The 24,810-nt window shown below is 37.3% G+C and overlaps 1 long non-coding RNA gene across 1 annotated transcript in view; it reads left to right on the forward strand.

Annotated features, from left to right (window-relative positions):
* The window catches only part of LOC147365746 (uncharacterized), a 171,097-nt gene that overhangs the window by 115,854 nt on the left and 30,433 nt on the right, over positions 1-24,810 (forward strand). Inside the window, exon 2 of the long non-coding RNA XR_015132339.1 lies at positions 19,490-19,582. This is a non-coding gene — a long non-coding RNA (uncharacterized LOC147365746). The remainder of the gene's footprint in view (positions 1-19,489; positions 19,583-24,810) is intronic.

Below are 24,810 nucleotides of genomic sequence, written 5' to 3' on the forward strand. Positions count from 1 at the left end.
TGTGAGTGGTATGCATACCAAAACCACTATAAATAAAATTTTATATATCTCAACCTCTAACCATCAGAGGTTCATTGTTTGCCTCGTTTTTAAGTGAAAGAGATGTAACTGCTTCATCACAAAGACCAGGATGGAAAAATCACCTTGAAATCACTGATACAGACTTTAAAAGAGTAAAGTAAAAGGATAGAGTCCAAAAAAGTAGAGATTGCATCTTGGAATCATTTGGGGAACTGCAAGACTGGCTATAAATGTAAATGTCAAATATAAACCAAAAAGCTATAAAAAGCTTGAAAAATATTTGAATAACCTTGGGGAGGTGAGATAGAGTAAGAGAGACTATTAAACTATTTAAGAAACCCAGAAGTCATAAAAGATTTATGTTTAACTACATGCACATTAAATAAAAATAAGAATGACAAAGGATAACACAACCCAAAAGTTACTTGTGAAAAATGTTAACAAATATAGGGAAATTAATGTGTCTAGAATGCAAAGGCTTAGTTCTTTTAAAAAATCAATAAAATGATAAAACTCTAGCCAGGCTGACTAAGAAAAAAGAGAAAGTTACAGATTAATAATATCAGAAACGAAAGGGATTATCATTACTGATCTGATGGTCATTAAAAGAATAATAATGAAATATTGTATGGTAGGCCTGGCGTGCTGTGATTCATGGGGTTGCAAAGAGTCAGACATGACTGAGCGACTGAACTGAACTGAACTGATACCCTCAAATTGATAACTTCGATGAAATGGACCAGTTCCTTGGATGATACAAACTATCACTTCACAAACAGGAAAGATAATCAAAATACATGTTGATTGAGAAGACTGAATCAACAATTAACCTTCTAGATTAGTGCTATTCAAAGAAATAGAACAAATAGGATATAACTAATTATCCTATTTGTTCTATTTCTTTGAATAGCACGAATATATACACTAATATGTATATATACATATACATACATATATATATATATATATATATATATATATATATATGATTTAGTGTAAGGGATTGGCTCATGTGATTATGGAGACTGAAAAGTTCCATGATCTGCAGTTGGCAAGCTGGAGACCCAGGAAAGCTTATGTTATAGTTACAGTCTGTGTTCAAAGGCTTGAAATCAGAAGAGCCAATAAGTTCCAGTTCAAAAACTGGCATGTTTGAGACCCCAAAACAGCTAATTTTTTCAAATTGAATCTAAACGGAGGAAAAAGACTGCCCAGTTCAGTTCAGTCACTCAGTCGTGCCCAACTCTTTGTGACCCCATGGACTGAAGTATACCAGGCCTCCCTGTCTGTCACCAACTCCCAGAGCCTACTCAAGCTCATGTCCATCAAGTTGGTGATACCATCCAACCATCTCATCCTCTGTTGTCCCCTTCTCCTGGCTTCAATCTTTCCCAGCATCAGGGTCTTTTCCAGTGAGTCAGTTCTTTGCATCACGTGGCCAAAGTATTAGAGCTTCAGCTTCAGCATCAGTCCTTCCAAAGAATAATCAAGACTAATTTCCTTTAGGATGGAATGGTTGGGTCTCCTTGCAGTCCAAGGGACTCTTAAGAGTCTTCTCCAGCACCACAGTTCAAAAGCATCAATTTTTCGGTGCTCAGTTTTCTTTATAGTCCAACTCTCACATCCATACAGGACTACTGGAAAATCCATAGCCTTGACTAGACAGACCTGTATTGGCAAAGTAATGTCTCTGCTTTTTAATATGCTATCTAGGTGGTTGGTCATAACTTTTCTCCCAAGGAGGAAGCTGAAGGATGTAAGATTAATATACCAAAGTCAATTGCTTTCTATATATGAGCAATGAAAATTGGAATTTGAAATTAAGAACATAATATCATTTACAATATGAAAAATGAAAAATTTAGGTCTGGATCTAACAAAATGTGTTCAGTATCTCACTAGGAAAATTGTAAAACTCTGGTGAAAGAAATCAAAGAATCTCTACACAGAGAACTATTTCCTGTTCAAGTTCCCAACTTGATCTGTAGATTCAATACAGTTCTAATCCAAGTCATAGCAGTTATTTAGTGGCTATATACAAGCTTATTCTCAAGTTTCTATGGACAGGCAAAATGACCCAAAATAGGCAACATAACACTGAAGGAGAACAAAAGTGGAAGATTGACACTACCTTTACAGTTTAGGGGACGACAGAGGATGAGATGGCTGGATGGCATCACCGACTCGATGGACGTGAGTTTGAGTGAACTCCAGGAGATGGTGATGGACAGGGAGGCCTGGCGTGCTGCGATTCACGGGGTCGCAAAGAGTCAGACACGACTGAGCGACTGAACTGAACTGAACTGAACAGAACTGATGATAGTGTGGTATTAGTCGAATAACAGACAAACATATCAGTGGAACAAAACAAAGCCCAGAAATAGATTTATTCAGATATAGTCAAATGATCTTCTACAGAGTAGAAAAGACAACTCAATAAAGGAAATGTTTTTCAATAAGTGGTACTAGAACAACCGAGTATTCATATATGGAACAGTTAATGTTGATATAGACTTTAACATTTCACAAAAACTAACTTGAAACTGAAGTTAAATTAAAAGACACTTGCTCCTTGGAAGAAAAGCTATGACCAACCTAGACAGCATATTAAAAAGCAGAGACACCACTTTGCCAACAAAGGTCTATCCAGTCAAAGCTATGGTTTTTCCAGTAGTCAGGTATGGATGTGAGAGTTGGACTGTACAGAAAGCTGAGCACTGAAGAATTGATGCTTTTGAACTGTGGTGTTGGCAAAGACTCTTGAGAATCCCTTGGACTTCAGGGAGGTCCAACCATTTAGGTCCATTCTAAAGGAAATCAGACTTGAATATTCATTGGAAGGACTGATATTGAAGCTGAAACTTCAATACTTTAGCCACCTGATGTGAAGAACTGACTCATTGGAAAACTGTGGTGTTGGCAAAGACTCTTGAGAATCCCTTGGACTTCAGGGAGGTCCAACCATTTAGGTCCATTCTAAAGGAAATCAGACTTGAATATTCATTGGAAGGACTGATATTGAAGCTGAAACTTCAATACTTTAGCCACCTGATGTGAAGAACTGACTCATTGGAAAAGACTCTGATGCTGGGAAAGATTGAAGGCAGGAGGAGAAGGGGACGACAGAGGATGAGATGGTTGGATGGCATCACCGACTTGATGGTCATGAGTTTGAGCAAGCTCCAGGAGTTGGTGATGGACAGGAAAGCCTGGCATGCTGCAGTCCATGGGGTCATAAAGAGTTGGACACAACTGAGCAACTGAACTGAACTGAAGTTAAAATGTAAAACTGTAGATAGAAGATAAAGAGACCCAAATGTAAATAACCTTGAGTTTAGCAATAAATTTGTGGATATAACACTAAAAGCACAATCTATGAAAGAGAAATTAAGTTGGATTTTATTAAAATTAAAAACTTCTTCCCTTAAACAGGCATTGTTATGATAACGAAACAATAGGTCACAGACTGGGTTCAACTATTTGCAAGACGCCTATCTGATAAGGGATTTATATCCAAAAATATACAAAGAGCTTTTGCAACTAAAAAGTAAGAAAACAACCTGAATAAAAAATAGGCCAAATCTCTGAACATACATATCCTAAAGGAAGATATACATAAAGGAAATAAGTATATGAAAAGATATTAACTATCTTGTCACTAGGAAATTGTAGGTTAAGATAGTAATGTGATGATATGACGTCCCTACTAGACTGGCTTAAATCCAAAAACTGAGCACATCAGATGCTGGTGAGGATGGAACCTAAAAGAAACCCTCATTCATCGCTAGTAGGAATGCAAAATAGTGCAGCCATTTTAGAAGACTATTTGGAAATTTCTTATAAAGATCAACATAGATTTACTGTATAATCCAGCAGTCACTCTCTTAGGTATTTATCCAATTAAGGTGAAAACTTGTGTCTATACAAAACCCAGTACATAAATGTTTTTGGAAGTTTTTACTTATTTATTTAACTGGAGTATAAATGCTTTACATTATTGTGTTAATTTCTGTCATAAAAAAATGTGAAATTAGCTATATGTATACATATATCTCGGCAATGGCACCCCACTCCAGTACTTTTGCCTAGAAAATCCCACGGACGGAGGAGCCTGGTAGGCTGCAGTTCATGGGGTTGCTAAGAGTCAGACACGACTGAGCGACTTCACTTTCACTTTTCACTTTCATGCATTGGAGAAGGAAATGGCAACCCACTCCAGTGTTCTTGCCTGGAGAATCCCAGGGACAGGGGAGCCTGGTGGGTTGCCGTCTCAGGGGTTGCACAGAGTCGGACACGACTGAAGCGACTTAGCAGCAGCAGCAGCATACGTATATCTCTTCCCTCTGGCTCCCTCCTCCCACCTCCTTCATCCCATTCCTTTAGGTCATCCCAGAGCAGTTTCCCACTAGCTGTTTAACACACAAGTATATATATGTCAGTGCTACTCTCTCAATTTGTCCTGCCTTCTCTTTCCAGTCCTATGTCCACAAGTATGTTCTCTACATCTGCGTCTCTATTCCTGACCTATAAGTAGGTTTATTAGTACCATTTTTCTAGATTCCATATATGTGTGTTACTATATGATATGTTTTCCTCTTCCAACAAATTTTTTAAAATTTTCATTTCCATGGTGGATTCCTCTTTGCCTTCTCCCAGTTAAAGGAAACCACTCTTTTGACTCATATTAGCATATAATGGCACCCCACTCCGGTACTCTTGCCTGGAAAATCCATGGACGGAGGAGCCTGGTAGGCTGCAGTCCATGGGGTCGCAAAGAGTCAGACACGACTGAGCGACTTCATTTTCACTTTTCACTTTCATGGATTGGAGAAGGAAATGGCAACTCGCTCCAGTATTCTTGCCTGGAGAATCCCAGGGACAGAGGAGTCTAATGGGCTGCCGTCTATGGGGTCGCACAGAATCGGACATGACTGAAGTGACTTAGCAGCAGCAGCATATTAGCTCTATTTTTAAGTTTAATCTAAGTATACTCATGTACTTTCTTTAACTGGCTTTTTGTGTTTCTGGTTGTCTATATGTATAAACTCTTGTTTTCAGGGTTGTTGTGGCTCTAATTTCTTATGCATTCTTCCTTATGAGGTTTATAACGTACTTGGTAAGCTCCAGGGAAAAATGCACTGATGGTAATTTTATTGAAATTAAACTTTTAAATTTAGAATTGAAATGTATGTGATGTTAAATATTCTTTATGCCATGGTGGAGTGTTTCTACTCATTAAAGTCTCTTTGTGTATGTTTTTTATTTCAGTACTCAGTTTCTGAACCTTTATTGTTGTTTGCTATGATACATGGAGGGCTTCCCAAGTGGTGCTAGTGGTAAAGAACCTGCCTGCCAATTCAGGAGACATAAGAGATACAGGTTCAATCCCTGGGTGGGGAAGACCCCCTGGAGGAGGGCATGGCAATCCACTCCAGTATTCTTGCCTGGAGAATCCCATGGACAGAGGAGCCTGGAGGGCTGCAAGTCCATGGAGTTGCAGAGTCAGACACAACTGAAGCGAATTAGCATAGCACATATGTATGGAGTTTCTCCTTCCACTGTATTTTCTAATCAGTTCAAAGTTTTACATGAGAAGGCTCTCTATCTGTGTTAGATTTAGGTCCTTGTTCTTTACTCAGTTCCCTTACATTTTGTAAGAATTTTTCTGTTAATATTTTTAGTGGATGATTTCTATCTATTCAACTACTTCCCCATACACAAAGATAGGTTTACCTCATCCTTTAAAATACTTCTATCCAGTTGCTTGCTCTTGTCAGCTATTCCCACTCAGTGCTCAAATATAGTGGAGAAAGTAGAGATCCTTTATTTATTTTGCTGCTATCATTGCAGAAATGCCTATTTTCTCATATACTGCACAATAATGCCTTATGTGTGTTTGGGTGTGAGTACATGTTAAGTGTACTTTCTATGTTATCGAATGCTTTTAACACGAAAGGATTTTTAATGTTGTCAAGTGTCTTACAAGATCTGCAGATATATTCATATGACTTTTCATCTTAGGTTTATTTCAGTGATGGATTAAATTGATGGCTTTCTTAATGTTGGTCCACTCTCATTCCTGGAATAAATCACTATGGCCTATATATATTGATTTTTTTTCTTTTTTTTTAATTTTAAAAGTTTTTTATTTTATTTTTAAACTGGAGGAGGGTTCAAGATGGGGAACACATGTATACCTGTGGCAGATTCAATTCGATATTTGGCAAAACTAATATATATTGATTTTTAACAGGCTATTGCATTTACTTTTCTGATATTTTAGATTTCTGCCTTAATATCCATGAGGAATATTTATAGTAAGATCCTTTTTTTGGTCTGATATTATCATGTTTTTGTGTTAATGTTATATTTGTCTTATAAAAATAATTTTCAAGTTTTTCCTTCTTTTTTGTGCTCAGGAATGACTTGGGTATTAATGAATTTATCCAGTTCACAACTCTGGTATTTATGTTCTCCACTTTTCTTTCCCACTCTCTTGAGGAGTGGTGAAGTTCTTTTATAACTTTTTCTATTCTCTGACAGAAGTGTTCTGTATCTGGTATTAATTTTTAAGCATTTTTCACTTTTCCCTTGCCTACAGTTTCTTCCCTATGAAAATTGTTGCTCTTGTAGTAGTAATTATATTTTCATGGTGAATTGTACTCTTAGTTTTATAAGTTTGGCTTTTTATGTGTGTGCCATTTTTAGTGTTTAATTTGGGATTCTAAATTTTATTTCGTGGATAGCAGGGCTGTGAGCTGTGACCTCTGTACACAGGATTCTCCAGGTAAGTACACTGGAGTGGGTTGTCATGCCCTTCTCTAGGGGATCTTTTTGACCCAGAGATAATAGAATTGGACTTTGTTTTGTTCAGTTCAGTTCAGTTGCTCAGTCATGTCTGACTCTCTGTGGCCCTGTGACTCGCAGCATGCCAGGCCTCCCTGTCCATCACCAACTCCCGGAATTTACCCAAACTCATGTCCATCGAGTTGGTGATGCCATCCAGCCATCTCATCCTCTGTCGTCCCCTTCCCCTCCTGCCCCCAATCCCTCCCAGCATCAGGGTCTTTTCCAATGAGTCAACTCTTCCCATGAGGTGGCCAAAGTACTGGAGTTTCAGCTTTAGCATCATTCCCTCCAAAGAACGCCCAGGACTGATATCCTTTAGGATGGACTGGTTGGATCTCCTTGCAGTCCAAGGGTTTGTTTTGTTAGCCTATGGGAAAATTTACTTTTTCTTTTAGTAGGTGTTTTGTGTCCAATTATGTATATTTTACTGATCAGTATTTATTCATATGCACATATTTGTGTGTATATGTATATATGTGTGTGTGTATACTGTGAAAATAGCTCAGTCGTGTCTTATTCTTTATGACCCCGTGGACTATACAGTCCATGGAGTTTTCTAGGCCAGAATACTTGAATGGGTAGTTGTTCCCTTCTCCAGGGGATCTTCCCAACCCAGGGATCAAACCCAGGTTTCCTGCATTACAGGTAGATTCTTTACCAGCTGAGCCACCAGGGAAGCCTGTGTGTGTATAGTTTATTAGTTTATTTTCTTTCCTGTGTATGCTTTCACTTGCCCTCCCCTCTCCCTTGTTATATCTTTTGGTGTTTAGAAAAGTTTGTCTTTTTATTTTGATAGATTTTTTTAAAAAGTTACACTAAGATTTTTGTATAACATCCTTCAGTCTTCTTCATTTAGAGACACTTGGTTGTTTAATATAACTAGTATTGAGGCTATTAACAGTCTCTTCTATTTCTTACTAATCTTTTCTTTCCACTGCCTATGCTCTGATAGCTCAGCTGGTAAAGAATTCGCCTGCAATGTGGGAGACCTGGGTTTTATCCCTGGGTTGGGAAGATCCTCTGGAGAAGGAAAAGGCTACCCACTCCAGTATTCTAACCTGGAGAATTCCATGGACTGTATAGTCTACGGGGTCGCAAAGAGTCGGACACTACTGAGTGACTTTCACTCACTCATGCTTTGCCAGAGCATCAATTGAAAGTAACAAATAGGCATACTGTTGCTAATAACTATACAGCAATCAGTGAGCTTATTTAACTTGCCATATACTCTCCTTCTTTCTTCTCATTTTGCAAGTATCTTACCTATATTACTAGGGCAAATAAAATTAGGTAGCATTCTGTCACTTGTAAAATTTTTCTAGTCATTTCTTAGTTGTTGGCAATGTAGTCTCTGGTAGATTTCATAGAGATAAGTTCAGGAACATTATTCCCTACCTTTTAAATTTAATGATTATTTGTGAGGTTTGTGTGAAGATGTCAGTTTGGCTGGATGTAAAATGTTGATGCATACTTTCTGTTCCTTGAGTATCCTAAATATGCTAATTTTTTTCTATTATAAAGTTTTGTGTTTCAAAAAATCTGATATTCATCTGATTTTCTTTCTCATGTGTGTGAATTGGCCTTAATGGCTAAAAACCTATAGTATTTTTTCTATTTAAAATTAATATTCTGTAATTTTGCTAGAATATATCTTGATACTGACTGTTGTTTGTAAGTTTTTCCAGGTACACAGTGTGTGTATTTGATGTTTAGTTCCAAGTCTTTATTTCAGAAATTTTTTTGAAATATAGGATTTTTTTCCTGTTCTATTATAGTATCCTCAGTATTTATCACATGTCTATCATTTTTTTTTTTTATTCTTCCAATTTTATTTTATTTTTAAACTTTACATAATTGTATTAGTTTTGCCAAATATCAAAATGAATCCGCCACAGGTATACATGTGTTCCCCATCCTGAACCCTCCTCCCTCCTCCCTCCCCATACCATCCCTCTGGGCCGTCCCAGTGCACCAGCCCCAAGCATCCAGCATCATGCATCGAACCTGGACTGGCAACTCGTTTCCTACATGATATTTTACATGTTCATTGCCATTCTCCCAAATCTTCCCACCCTCTCCCTCTCCCACAGAGTCCATAAGACTGTTCTATACATCAGTGTCTCTTTTGCTGTCTCGTACACGGGGTTATTGTTACCATCTTTCTAAATTCCATATATGTGCGTTAGTATACTGTATTTATGTTTTTCCTTCTGGCTTACTTCACTCTGTATAATAGGCTCCAGTTTCATCCACCTCATTAGAACTGATTCAAATGTATTCTTTTTAATGGCTGAGTAATACTCCATTGTGTATATGTACCACAGCTTGCTTATCCATTCATCTGCTGATGGACATCTAGGTTGCTTCCATGTCTTGGCTATTATAAACAGTGCTGCGATGAACATTGGGGTACACGTGTCTCTTTCCCTTCTGGTTTCCTCAGTGTGTATGCCCAGCAGTGGGGTTGCTGGATCATAAGGCAGTTCTATTTCCAGTTTTTTAAGGAATCTCCACACTGTTCTCCATAGTGGCTGTACTAGTTTGCATTCCCACCAACAGTGTAAGAGAGTTCCCTTTTCTCCACACCCTCTCCAGCATTTATTATTTGTAGACTTTTGGATCGCAGGCATTCTGACTGGTGTGAAATGGTACCTCATAGTGGTTTTGATTTGCATTTCTCTGATAATGAGTGATGTTGAGCATCTTTTCATGTGTTTGTTAGCCATCTGTATGTCTTTTTTGGAGAAATGTCTATTTAGTTCTTTGGCCCATTTTTTGATTGGGTCGTTTATTTTTCTGGAGTTGAGCTGTAGGAGTTGCTTGTATATTTTTGAGATTAGTTGTTTGTCGGTTGCTTCATTTGCTATTATTTTCTCCCATTCTGAAGGCTGTCTTTTCACCTTGCTAATAGTTTCCTTTGATGTGCAGAAGCTTTTAAGGTTAATTAGGTCCCATTTGTTTATTTTTGCTTTTATTTCCAATATTCTGGGAGGTGGGTCATAGAGGATCCTGCTGTGATGTATGTCGGAGAGTGTTTTGCCTATGTTCTCCTCTAGGAGTTTTATAGTTTCTGGTCTTAGTTTAGATCTTTAATCCATTTTGAGTTTATTTTTGTGTATGGTGTTAGAAAGTGGTCCAGTTTCATTCTTTTACAAGTGGTTGACCAGATTTCCCAGCACCACTTGTTAAAGAGATTGTCTTTAATCCATTGTATATTCTTGCCTCCTTTGTCGAAGATAAGGTGTCTATCATTTTGATTACTGTCCCTTGGATCCATTTAATCTCATTATTTGTTTTACATGTTCATTTTTTTCCCCTTACCTTCTGTTTCCTTAACCTTGCTTTCTTTGGTTGTTTGTTCGATTTTGTGATCTGTTTTAAATACTGAGCTCTGACTACCAAGTTCAAAATTGATTTATAGAGGGTGAGGAAAACAGAAGAGCTATTAGAAGATGATTATCATATTTCTGGTTAGATTTGATGGAGAATAATACAAAGGGGAATGAAATACATGCTGGTAAGAGTTTGGTTTAGAAAATTTTTTTGAAATCTTGTGTATTATATATGGATTTTGAGAGAATAAGGTACAAAAGGATAAGCTAACAGTGTTTGTACTGAGAAGCCCGATGAGGTTCACATCATTTCTTTAGAAGTGGAGGGCTTAGAATGCACCAGATTTAGGAGTATAATCAAGGATTTAGTTTCAGGTATGATAATTATTTGGAGAAGGCAATGGCACCCCACTCCAGTACTCTTGTCTGGAAAATCCCATGGACGGAGGAGCCTGGTAGGCTGCAGTTCATGGGGTCGCTAAGAGTTGGACCCTACTGAGCGACTTCACTTTCACTTTTCACTTTCATGCATTGGAGAAGGAAATGGCAACCCACTCCAGTGTTCTTGCCTGGAGAACCCCAGGGACAGGGGAGCCTGGTGGGCTGCCGTCTCTGGGGTCGCACAGAGTCGGACACAACTGAAGCGACTTAGCAGCAGCATGATAATTATTGGACCTCTGATTATAAATATTGAAGAAGTTGGATATATTACTCTGAAGTAGATGAAGGGATCTAGCATAGAAGATTTAGCATAGAAATAGATTATTATAATTTAACAAAAGAAATCTCAAGGTGTTCAAGAAGAAACAATTCCATTCCTTCTTTACTTTTTCTTTGTAACTCTGTTTAGTGGCCTAGTTTTTTATTAATCACAGATAAAATCTTTGGTAGGGTCCTAGCATTTTCAAATTACTCCCATTTATAGATTTTATGATGACTTTCAGTCACAAAAGTGGTCTAATTTTAGTAGTTAATGTGACCTGTCTAGTGTAATAATAAAAACCAGGAACTTCCAACAAATTTGTACTGCTTGAGGTTCAATGGTGATGTGTTGTTTGACATGTAGTCAGTCAGCTTCTCAAAACCTTGTCTTATGGGTCCTCAGTTCTGCTTACCTCAGCTCACTAGCCACTGATTCTGATTTCTCCTTTAGTTGGAAAAGGAGGTTGAGGGCTAAAAGGAAAAAGGTGGAAAGTCTTTTTTTCTTTTTAAATTTTTAATTTTATATTAGAGTATAGCCAATTATGGAGAAGGAAATGGCAACCCACTCCAGTACTCCTGCCTAGGAAATCCCATGGATGGAGGAACCTGGTAGGCTGCAGTCCATGGGGTTGCTAAGAGTTGGACACGACTGAGCGGCTTCACTTTCACTTTTCGCTTCCATGCACTGGAGAAGGAAATGGCAACCCAGTCCAGTGTTCTTGCCTGGAGAATCCCAGGGATGGCGGAGCCTGGTGGGCTGCCGCCTATGGGGTCGCACAGAGTCGGACATGACTGAAGCGGCTTAGCAGCAGCAGTAGCAGTCAGAGACGTGACTTAGCAACAATAGCCAATTAACAATGTTGTGATAATTTCACGTGTACAGCATAGAAACTCAGCCATATATATACATGTATCCATTCTCCCCCAAACTCCCCTCCCATCCAGGCTGCCACCTAACATTGAGCAGAGTTCCTTGTGCTATACAGCAGGTAAAAAGGTAGAAAGTCGTGTTTTCTGTTATTGCTGTCTAGTTGACTTTTTTTGATTTGTCTTCTTGGCCTGGTTGTGGTCCTGTGTTATTCAGTCAAGCACTAAACAAGGTGTGTTGTTGTGAAGGGATTTTGCAGATATAATTAAATAATCAAATCAGCTGACTAAGTAAGTAGGTTTGACTTTAAGTAGGGGAGATGTTAATAATACTCTGAGTGAATATAGATTAGTCAGTCAGAATGCCTTAAACAGAGCTAATGTAGCAGAGAGAGAGGGGAGATGCAGCCAGGCAGAGGATGAAAGAAAGAAAGAAAGGAGGACAGGGAGGAGGGGGAGGAGGAAGTACAAGAATTCTGCCTGTGGACTGCTGATTATTTTTTAATCTGTTTTATTATTTATATCCCTCCTCCCCCAATTCTCAAATTTCATTGAGATTTTTAAATGTTTATAATGTTTGTAGAATACATCTTTGTTTTGCTTTATTTCCACAATTTTGCCTGGTCTTTCAGAAGTTTGGGACTTTTCAGAACTTTGTTTAGTTCAGAAGCTTTTTTTTTCTTCCCTCTTAAATCTTTAGTGGTGTTTCTTTTTAATCTAATCAAACTGTCTCAGGACTCTCAGCTGTCTAGCTGATCACATACTCATCCACAGCAATTTTTGAAAGATTCACACTTCCCAGCTACAGTAACACACTGTATAGTTCCCAAGGCGATCTCAGTTTTTGACAACTCTAATTTGGATTTGGTTCTTTCCTGATACCTGTTCAGTTGTGAAAGTCTGAATCCTCCTCTACCTTCTGTAACCACTTTAATATGAGATGCAGATTTTGGTTCTACTGAAATGAATCTTAAGATACACTATACCTTTTCTTGTGCACAGCTCTGATTCCTGGTACAGCCTCTTGGGCTGAACATCCAGACTTGTCAACTTTCAGTAATCTGCTTTCTCCTTTGCAATTCCTATTATGAGTGGATTGGATCTGCTCTCCATTTTTCATTTTTAATATTTTGTTTATTTTGTGTTTTGAGAATGTATTTGTGCTTGATCAATTTTATTTTCTTAGGCCTTCAATATTCTGCTTATTAGCTCTAATACAAATTTAAAATTAGCTCTCAGTTTTTCATGTTCATACTATCTTTACTGATCTCAGTTTATTCTCTTACCATAACTGTTGCTAATTTCACAGATACTATGTTGTCTTGAATCTTGGTGAAAACACTAAATACACATTTAAAATATATATATTTTTTCTTTCTCCTCTTTTCCATTGTTTACTTCAGAGGGACAGACTTATCATAGTATGGGCTTTTATTTGGAACCACATTTTTTTTTTTGGAGGAGAATAGCAATATATGAGCATTTATAGTTTTCAAAAAATTCCAAGATAATTTTGTATGTATCTGGATTTTTTTAAGTGGCTACAAGTTTTTCTATTACACATAATATATATTACATGTAATATACATATTACATATATATCACATATAGTGATATAAAAGTCTATTGTTTTCTCTTAACTAATCATGATGCAGTGGTATTAATTGAATAATAGTTACATAATCACAATAGTAAAAGATATTTATCAGTTTTCACAATCCATAGTCAGACAAAAATAAAAGATAATTACAATTGCAAGGCATAATGGAAACACGATTAACCTAACAATATAAAATAATTACTTACAATTTGGAGGGTTAAGTAGAGTGGTGTGGGAAGTGGAAGTGCATACATGCACATGTTCTCATCCACTCAGCTAGTCTTTGTCTTTTGGTCAGTCCATTAAATCCATTTACAGTTAAGGTAATTATGTATGATCCTTTACCATTTTCTTAATTGTTTGGGGTTTATTTTGTGTAAGTCTTTCCCTTCTCTTGTGTTTCCTGTCTAAAGAAATCCCTTTAGTATTTGTTGTAAGGCTGGTTTGGTGATGCTGACTCTTCTTATGTTTATCTGGAAAGCTTTTGATTTATTCATCAAATTTGAATGAGAGTCTTGTGGGGTAGAGTATTCTTGGTTATAGTTCTTCCCTTTCATCACTTTAAAAATACTATGCCATTCCCTTATGGCTTGTAGAGTTTCTATGGAAAAATCAGGTGATAAGCTGATTGGAGTTCTCTTGTATATTATTTGTCATTTTACCCTTGTTGCTTTCAACATTTTATGTCTTTGATTTTTGTCATTCTGATTGCCATGTGTCTTGGTGTGTTCCTCCTTGGGTTTATACTGCTGGGGACTCTCTGTGCTTCCTGGACGTAGTTGACTGTTTTCTTTCCCATATTGGGGAAGTTTTCAGCTGTTCAGTTCAGTTCAGTCACTCAGACGTGTCCAACTCTTTGTGACCCCATGGACTGCAGCACGCCAGACTTCCCTGTCCATCACCAACTCCCGGAGCTTACTTAAACTCATGTCCATCAAGTTGGTGATGCCATCCAACCATCTTATCCTCTTTCATTCCCTTCTCCTCTGGCCTTCAATCTTTCCCAGCATCAGGGTCTTTTCCAATGAGTCAGTTCTTCACATCAGGTAGCCTTAGTATTCGAGTTTCAGCATCAGTCCTTCCAATGAATTTTCAGGACTGATTTCCTTTAGGATGAGCTGGTTGGATCTTCTTGCAGTCCAAGGGACTCTCAAGAGTCTTCTTCAACACCACAGTTCAAAAGCATCAATTCTTTGGCGGTCAGCTTTCTTTATAGTTCAACTCTCACATCCATACATGACTACTGGAAAAACCATAGCTTTGACTAGATAGACCTTTGTTGGCAAAGTAATGTCTCTGCTTTTTAATATGCTGTCTAGGTTGGTCATAACTTTTCTTCCAAGCAACAAGCATCTTTTAATTTCAAGGCTGTAGTCACCAACTGCAGTGATTTTGGACCCAAGAAGATAAAGTCAGCCACTGTTTCTACTGTTTACCCATCTATTTGTCATGAAGTGATGGGACCAGACACCATGATCTTAGTTTTCTGAATGTTGAGCTTTAAGCCAACTTTTTCATTCTCTTCTTTTACTTTCATCAAGAGGCTCTTTAGTTCTTCTTTCTGCCATAAGGATGTTGTCATCTGCATATCTGAGTTTATTGATATTTCTCCTGGCAATCTTGTTTCCAGCTTGTGCTTCATCCAGCCCAGCATTTCTCATGATGTAATCGGCATATAAGTTAAATAAGCAGGGTGACAATATATAGCCTTGATGTACTGCTTTCCCGGTTTGGAATCAGTTTGTTGTTCCATGTCTAGTTCTAACTGTTGCTTCTTGACCTGTATACATATTTCTCAGGAGGCAGGTCACGTGGTCTGGTATTGCCATATTTTTAAGAATTTTCCACAGTTTGTTGTCATCCACACAGTCAAAGGATTTGGGATAGATAATAAAGCAGAAGTATATATTTTTCTTGAACTCTTGCTATGATCCAACATATGTCGGCAATTTGATCTCTGGCTCCTCTGCCTTTTCAAAATCCAGCTTGAACATCTGGAATTTCATGGTTCATGTACTGTTGAAGCCTGGTTTGGAGAATTTTGATCATTACTAATGTGTGAGATGAGTGTAATTGTGCAATAGTTTGAACATTCTTTGGTATTGCCTTTCTTTGGGATTGGCAAAGAAAGTTAGTCCTGTGGCCACTGCTGAATTTTCCAAATTTGCTGGCATTTTGAGTGCAACACTTTCACAGCATATTTTTTAGGATTTGAAATAGCTAAATTGGAATTTCATCACCTCCACTAACTTTGTTCGTAGTGATGCTTCCTAAGGCCCTCTTGACTCCACATTCCAGGATGTCTGGTTTTAGGTGAATGATCGTGGTTATCTGAGTCATGAAAATCTTTTTTGTTTAGTTCTTCTGTGTATTGTTGCCACCTCTTCTTAATATCTTCTGCTTCTGTTAGGTCCATACCATTTCTGTCCTTTATTGTGCCCATCTTTGCATAAAATGTTCCCTTGGATCAAGTATTTTCTTGCATCCTTTCTCTTTCTCTTCTTCTTTTGAAACCGTTATAATGCAAATATTGGTGCATTAATGTTGTACCAGAGGTCTCTTAGGCTGTCTTCATTTTTTTCATTCTTTTTTCCTTTTCTGTTCTGCAACAGTGATTTTCACTATTCTGTCCTCCAGGTCACTTATCCATTCTGCTGCCTCAGTTATTCTGCTTTTGATTCCTGGTGGTGTATTGCTCGTCTCTATTTATTTATTCTTTAGTTCTTCTAGGTCTTTGGTAAACATTTCTTGCATCTTAATCTTTGCCTCCATTTTTTTTTTTTTTTTCCCTTGGAGACCCTGGATTATTTTCACTATCCTTATTCTGAATTCTTTTTCTGGAAGGTTGTCTAACTCTACTTCATTTGGTTGGTTTTCTGCGATTTTATCTTGTCCCTTTAACTGGCACAAAACCCTGTGCTTTTTCATCTTGGTTAACTTTCTGTGGTATGATTTTAGTTCTTGCCACTGCAGGATTGTGGTTCTTCTTGCTTCTTCTGTCTGTGGATCCACATATTTTCCGTAGTTATGGTAACTTGTTTTCATTTATGCATAATTAAAGAGAAGGATCTGAAAATTTTCTCAATCTCCAATTTGGCTGAAAGGAAAGTTTGATTTGGAGCTTATCTGATGGCTCAGTGGGTAAAGAATCTGTCTGATATTCAGGAGACACAGTTTCAAGCCCTGGGTTGGGAAGATCCCATGGAGAAGGAAATGGCCACTCACTCCACTATTCTTGCCTGAAAAATCCCATGGATTAAGGAGTCTGATGGGCTGCATACAGTCCAGAGGTTGCAAAGAGTAGGACATAACTGAGCAACTAAGCAAGCACAAAGTTTGCTATGAAAGCTTTCACTCAGATTGATGTGAATCTTGTTTTAAATTTAACAGGCATAGAGGCACAGAGGCTGGAAAATTTAGGATTATGTTACTTGCATTGTAATATTTTAGAAAAGTAACTACTTGAGGAAAGAGTGAGATTATCAGTCCAAAATTTAAGTTGGTTGCAATTAATACAGGTAACTAATGTACTTCTTGTTGATGTTTCTCATGTTTGCCAGAGATTGAAATTGTGGTGCCTCTATTGCTAATGATAACTATGTCTTTATGGTATGTGTAAACTAGGAAAAAGGCTGTGACAGAATCTTTTTATTGTTTTATTTTTAAAAATTTATTTATTTTAATTGGAGGCTAATTACTTTATAATATTGTAGTGGTTTTTGCCATATATTGACATGAATCAGCCACGGGTGTGCATCAGTTCCCCATCCTGAATGCCCCTCCCACCTCCCCACCCATCCCATCCCTCAGGGTCATCCCAGTGCACCAGCCCCAAGCACCCTGTCTCATGCATTGAACCTGGACTGGGGATCTGTTTCACATATGATAATATACATGTTTCAATGCTATTCTCCCAAATGATCCCACCCTCGCCCTCTCCCACAGAGTCCAAAAGACTGTTCTATACATCTGTGTCTCTTTTGCTGTCTTGCATATAGGGTCATCATTACCATCTTTCTAAATTCAATATATATGCATTAATATACTGTATTGATGTTTTTCTTTCTGACTTACTTCACTCTGTATAATAGGCTCCAGTTTCATCTACCTCATTAGAACTGACTCAAATGTATTCTTTTTAATGAAACTCCAGTACTTTGGCAACCTTATGTGAAGAGTTGACTCATTGGAAAAGACTCTGATGCTGGGAGGGATTGGGGGTAGGAGGAGAAGGGGACAACAGAGGATGAGATGGCTGGATGGCATCACCGACTCGATGGACGTGAGTTTGAGTGAATTCTGGGAGTTGGTGATGGACAGGGAGGCCTGGTATGCTGTGATTCATGGGGTTGCAAAGAGTCGGACATGACTGAGAAACTGAACTGCATATTTCATTGTGTATATGTACTACAGCTTTCTTAGAATCTTTTTATTTTATTTATTTTTTTTAACTTTTTTTTTCCTTTTCTTTTAAATTTCTTCTTCTTTTTTTTTAAATTTTATTTTATTTTTAAACTTTACAAAATTGTATTAGTTTTGCCAAATATCAAAATGAATCCGCCACAGGTATACATGTGTTCCCCATCCTGAACCCTCCTCCCTCCTCCCTCCCCATACCATCCCTCTGGGTCGTCCCAGTGCACTAGCCCCAAGCATCCAGTATCGTGCATCGAACCTGGACTGGCAACTCGTTTCATAAATGATATTATACATGTTTCAATGCCATTCTCCCAAATCTTCCCACCCTCTCCCTCTCCCACAGAGTCCATAAGACTGTTCTATATATCAGTGTCTCTTTTGCTGTCTCGTACGCAGGGTTATTGTTACCATCTTTCTAAATTCCATATGTATGCATTAGTATACTGTATTGGTGTTTTTCCTTCTGGCTTACTTCACTCTGTATAATAGGTTCCAGTTTCATCCACCTCATTAGAACTGACTCAAATGTATTCTTTTTAATGGCTGAGTAATACTCCATTGTGTATATGTACCACAGCTTGCTTATCCATTCATCTGCTGATGGACATCTAGGTTGCTTCCATGTCTTGGCTATTATAAACAGTGCTGCGATGAACATTGGGGTACACGTGTCTCTTTCCCTTCTGGTTTCCTCAGTGTGTATGCCCAGCAGTGGGAGTGCTGGATCATAAGGCAGTTCTAGTTCCAGTTTTTTAAGGAATCTCCACACTGTTCTCCATAGTGGCTGTACTAGTTTGCATTCCCACCAACAGTGTAAGAGGGTTCCCTTTTCTCCACACCCTCTCCAGCATTTATTACTTGTAGACTTTTGGATCGCAGGCATTCTGACTGGTGTGAAATGGTACCTCATATTGGTTTTGATTTGCATTTCTCTGATCATGAGTGATGTTGAGCATCTTTTCATGTGTTTGTTAGCCATCTGTATGTCTTCTTTGGAGAAAGGTCTATTCAGTTCTTTGGCCCATTTTTTGATTGGGTCATTTATTTTTCTGGAGTTGAGCTGTAGGAGTTGCTTATATATTTTTGAGATTAGTTGTTTGTCAGTTGCTTCATTTGCTATTATTCTCTCCCATTCTGAAGGCTGTCTTTTCACCTTGCTAATAGTTTCCTTTGATGTGCAGAAGCTTTTAAGTTTAATTAGGTCCCATTTGTTTATTTTTGCTTTTATTTCCAGTATTCTGGGGAGTGGGTCATAGAGGATCCTGCTGTGATGTATGTCGGAGAGTGTTTTGCCTATGTTCTCCTCTAGGAGTTTTATAGTTTCTGGTCTTATGTTTAGATCTTTAATCCATTTTGAGTTTATTTTTGTGTATGATGTTAGAAAGTGTTCTAGTTTCATTCTTTTACAAGTGGTTGACCAGATTTCCCAGCACCACTTGTTAAAGAGATTGTCTTTAATCCATTGTATATTCTTGCCTCCTTTGTCAAAGATAAGGTGTCCATATGTGCGTGGATTTATCTCTGGGCTTTCTATTTTGTTCCATTGATCTACAAAAAGCTATATACTTTTAATGTTTTTCTTAGATGACTATTCAATTCAGCCAAGTTTTTAATGACTTTGAAAAAAAAAAAAAAGGTGATGACTAACATCCTCCAGAAAGATTGTATTCAATGTGTATTCAACTCACATCCTCAACAGCAGCTATGAAGACACCCTCCCCCTTGACTGCTATTCAGCTGGCAAGCACCAGAGGAACACATACTATTTTATGGCTGGCATCAGTTCTGAGAGGTTAGTGTCTTGTACTATACTGGTTGTTAAGATATTTTGAATATGTTTCCTAGAAGCTCCCTATATGCTGGTTTACCTTGGGAATCATAAAATTTTCATATTTTTGCAAAATTGATAAATTGAAAATAATTTGATTGAATTTCTTTAATTCTGAGTGGGGTTTGAGTATGATTTCATTTTTAAGCATTAATGTTTTCTTTTTATCCAGGTAGTCTGCACAGTGAATATTTAATGAAACCATAAGAATTTAAAATGAAAAGCATCAGTCCCTAGCACTATCTCAGTCCTGTTCCCCAAGACAACCAAGTTACTCTTGTAACATTTTCTGATTTTAGTTGTGTGATTTTTGCAATAAAACCAACAATGCCAGAATAAATAAGCAATTAGAAGCTCTAGAAGGAACAAGAAAGGGAGATATAAACTTAGACCATTACTTGGATCTACAGTGAAGTTTTTAAACGGTCATAATAATATAAGGATTTTATTGAGTTTTAGCTTTTAGAATTAAAGTATTGACACAGCACAGATGCATGTACCATTTCAGAGCAGAATATAAATGATAAATAACATGAGTCTTGACAATGTGGAAGTTGTTGAGTATAGATGATACAACATGGCAAGTGGAAAGGGAAAAAGGACAGAAGAGGATAAGACTATGCGCCTAAGATTCTTATTTTAGTAAGAATCTTAGGCTCATATTGTAAGTATATTATTGAAAGTTACAAAAGGAACTGATAAAGATAAAAAGAATGACATGACTACATGGAAGATAGAAGATGATCTATCATCTTTAAATGAAACAAATGGGAAAGTGCAGAAGTAGATGGAAATACCTATGAAGCCGAGGTGAACTTCCTTCCTTAGACATGCTCTTCCATTTTATAAACTAACCCTTAACAAATATCTTTGAGTACCCATGTACTCATGAGTGCAATACAGTGACAGAAAGTTAAAAAATGGTTTTTTTAAGGGACACATCTATGCAGGAGACCTGGGTTTGGTCCCTGGATCAGGAAGATCCCCTGGAGTAGGAAATGACAGCTCACTCCAGTATTCTTGCCTAGAAAACCCCATGGACGGCAGAGCCTGGTAGGCTACTGTCCATGGGGTTGCAAAGAGGTCGGACACGACTGAGTGACTTCACTTTCACTTTCAAGAAATAAGGATTTATGTATATTATTTACTAGGTATTGAGTAGATTTAAAGATTCTGAGAATCTTTTTATTTTAGTTTTGCAGCCTCTGCTAATTTGTCTGCTATCACTCTTAATTGGAAATGGTGAATGTCATAGCAATAAAATATCATCTATTTAAATTAATATTAAAATCAACTATATTTATACAACAAATTAAAAATTATATCACAGAGGTGGGAAGCAGTTGAGAGAAGAGTCAGTTTGAATTAGTGAGAAGCTGCAGTGTATAAAATTTTTAAAACAAAGAAATATATGTTTTCACATACAGCAGCAATTAACTGCTAATGGAATATTTTAATACTAGAAGCAATTATGTGAACTTTAGAATTTTGCATTTGTGTGAGAATCGTTTATTCTAAGGGCTACCCATGTTGTTCAGACAGTAAAGAATCCACCTGCGATGCAGAGGACCTGGGTTTGATCCCTGGGTCAGGAAGATCCCCTGGAGGAGGAAATGGCAACCCACTTCAGTATTCTTGCCTGGAGAATTCCATGGACAGAGGAACTTTCCGAGCTACAAGTCCATGGGGTCAGCAAGTCAGACACGACTGAGTGACTAACAGTTTCACTTCATTCTAAAAGTTGTTAAAATTTAAGTTTACTCTTAGTATACTTAAATCCATTTAAAATGTAATTTGCCAGTACAAATTGTCTTTGATAATTAAACTTAATATTACTCATGGTTAATTATTATAGTTGGTTTACTAAACTGTATTCTGTATCTACAAATTGTGTGCTGTATGTTCCATATCAAATGACTTTCATCAATACAGTGAAGTCACATCATTTCATCCAGTTAGCTTACATTATGGGCATAGAGGCTTAATCTTAAAACAGAATTTGATAATTTTTGTAGGCTAGCGGAGAATAGTCTCCATACTCCTCAGTCATCCTAGGGATTTTCTTTTATTAATTTAACCACTGTATTGAAGTATATTTGCCATCCAAAAAGGTGCACATATTTAATGTATACAATGTGATGAATCTGAAACTAAATATCTGTGAAACCATCACCACAATCTATGCCTTGAATATATCTATCATCTCTAAAAGTTTCTGTTCACCCCCTTAATCATGAATCTTGATTTGAAAATATTTTATACAATAGTCTTGGGATTGATAGCTTTCCCACAAGTTCACTGCTCACCCTTGACTCTGGTTATGCCTCCTTATGTTTTACAGGCCAGATTCTGTGGTAGTGTGCTCCACCTAATTCTTAGCAAGATATTCTCTTATAGGATGAGAATTTATAGTCAATCCTCCCTTCAGTATGACCTCCTATGTTCTATACCTCATGGAAATTCCTTGACATTTTTGCAAGTAGAATACATCCTTTCCTTGACACTTTTAGAAGTGTTATTACATCCTCTCTAGTTTTCCTTGCTGCTGTAGTTTCCCTCTCTGTTCTGGAGACAGAGCTTTAGATTCTATTTCTGACTTTATGTTCTAAGCCAAATGTTGAAAAAATTGCATTTGAAGTTACTGATGGAAAATATGGGTATTAAGATGTTTTCACATAGGAATATGTTCCCTCTTTACTTTTTAAACTTCAAAGTTAAGCCAGCTCAACAAAAGTATATTTGCTGATATATGGTTGGTTTGCTTTAGTCGCTCAGTTGTGTCCGACTCTTGCAACCACGTGGACTGTAGGCTGCCAGGTTCCTCTGTGCATGGGATTTCCCAGGCAAGAATACTGGAGTGGGTTGCCATTTCCTTCTCCTTGTTGGTGTAGAGTACATATTTTTCCTTTGTCAGTGTGTAAGCTGGTTCAGTATGAATAGTCAGTGACAATCAATTCCTTCTAAACATTAAGTCACTTATTGTAAATGATAGTATCATTTGTAAAACTGAATTTTTTTCTCTAAATGTTTGATTTAGTAGTACATTTCTATTTCAATTAATTACTTAATATTATTAAACCACCCTTGGAAAAGATATAGAAAATATGCAAAACATAATTCATATCATCATATGTAAATATGACTTGTGAACTAACTCACCTTTTCTTTTCCCAGTATATAAGACCACAAAAATCTATAAAGCCACGTATGTCAACACAATTCAGATAGAACATGCATTTTCTATTCAAGATTCCTTTTGTTAAAAAGCTATAGGAAAATGAAAAACCTTCATATTTGTAATTGATTTTCTTTTTGTAACTTGCAAACAGTATTATTTTTCTTAAAGGAACTTATTCTTTGCCTCAGTTTAGTTCAGTTCAGTTGCTCAGTCATGTCCGACTCTTTGTGACCCCATGAATCGCAGCACGCCAGGCCTCCCTGTCCATCACCAACTCTCGGAGTTTACCCAAACTCATGTCTGTTGAGTCAGTGATGCCATCCAGCCATCTCATTCTCTGTCATCCCCTTCTCCTCCTGCCCCCAATCTCTCCCAGCATCAGAGTCTTTTCCAATGAGTCAACTCTTCGCATGAGGTGGCCAAAGTACTGGAGTTTCAGCTTTAGCATCAGTCCTTCCAATGAACACCCAGGACTGATCTCCTTTAGGATGGACTGGTTGGGTCTCCTTGCAGTTCAAGGGACTCTCAAGAGTCTTCTCCAAAACCACAGCAAAAGCATCAATTCTTCAGCACTCAGCTTTCTTCACAGTCCAACTCTCACATCCATACATGACCGATGGAAAAACCATAGCCTTGACTAGATGGACCTTTGTTGGCAAAGTAATGTCTCTGCTTTTCAATATGCTATCTAGGTTGGTCATAACTTTCCTTCCAAGGAGCAAGGGTTTTTTAATTTCATGACTGCAGTCACCATCTGCGGTGATTTTGAAACTCAAATAAATAAAGTCTGACACTGTTTCCACTGTTTCCCCATCTGCCTAGACCCAGATAATTTTATGTTAGAAGAGACCTTTGGTACCACTTGTTTTTATTTTATAAATGAGGCAACTAAGGTTAAATGAGGAGTAGAATTTGGAGAGGACACTATGTCTTTTGATTCCAAGCACTGGAAACTCTCAAAACCATGAATACTATGTGGCCTCAGGTTAAAATAGCCTTGATCAGGATTTCTTTATTTGTGGCCCTAATTTGAAAGGATGAGTTTCAAGATATGTACGAGCCCCTTGATAATGTAGCAAAATATGTATGTCTCTATATGTGTCTCTGTTGTATGTAAGTGTATGTGTCTTTTCTGGAAATAGCTTTCATTAGGTTCTTAAAGGTGGTTTGTGATTCTCCCAAAGTTCAATAAATAATGTTGGGCGTTAAAAGATTCCACCTCAGATAGTAAAAGTAATAACAAATTTATCACAATATATTTAGAGAGGATTTTAATAAAACAAAAAGTAAATTAAGAAGGCTCAGTATTTTAAATTCACATATTTTTATTAGGAAAAATAAAAATAAACACAATGCATATATACTGCACAGGAGCCCATAAGACCTGTTATCAGATATTTCTGATAAGCTTAGTATTCAATTATATACCTACAACCTCATCTTAACAAATATGAAGTGGACATATTAATATGTGTTCTTTATTAATTTATGAATTCTGTCACCTTGTTTTTAATTTACTCATCTGTAATAGGGAACAGTGCTTCTTTAATCTTTTAGGAAGAAAGAGAGAGAGATTGAAGGGAGGGAAGGAAAGGGAGAGAGATCCTATTTCTTGATCTTATTTAACTTTTTCTCAATGAAAACCTCAGGACTTAAGAAAAAAAGGAAAGCAAATAAATGACAAAAAAGTTTGGTGCATTTTAATCCTTCTGGGCCAAAGTTTTGTAACTTATGTATTATTCACAGTAGATTTCACACCAGCAAAAATTTAATACTCAGTCACAAAGAGTAAATAAGAATTTCTTACAGTCTCTTGACTTATTCCATACTTCTCTTATTCCATAATTCATTTGGTGACACTCCATTAACTAATGCAGGTTAAGCACAGGCATCAGTCAGTATACACCCTCCACTGAAAATCATTTCCTATTAATTTCCTGCTGTCGACTTGCGCTTAGTCACCCACCTGTTTGAAATACCCCGTGTCCTTCTGTTCACGCAGAACTCCACTCTC

The sequence above is a fragment of the Bos grunniens genome, chromosome 9 (assembly GCF_055505025.1).
Source record: "Bos grunniens cultivar Pamir isolate PY7600 chromosome 9, Bosgru_T2T1.0, whole genome shotgun sequence".
Classification (NCBI taxonomy): domain Eukaryota; kingdom Metazoa; phylum Chordata; class Mammalia; order Artiodactyla; family Bovidae; genus Bos; species Bos grunniens.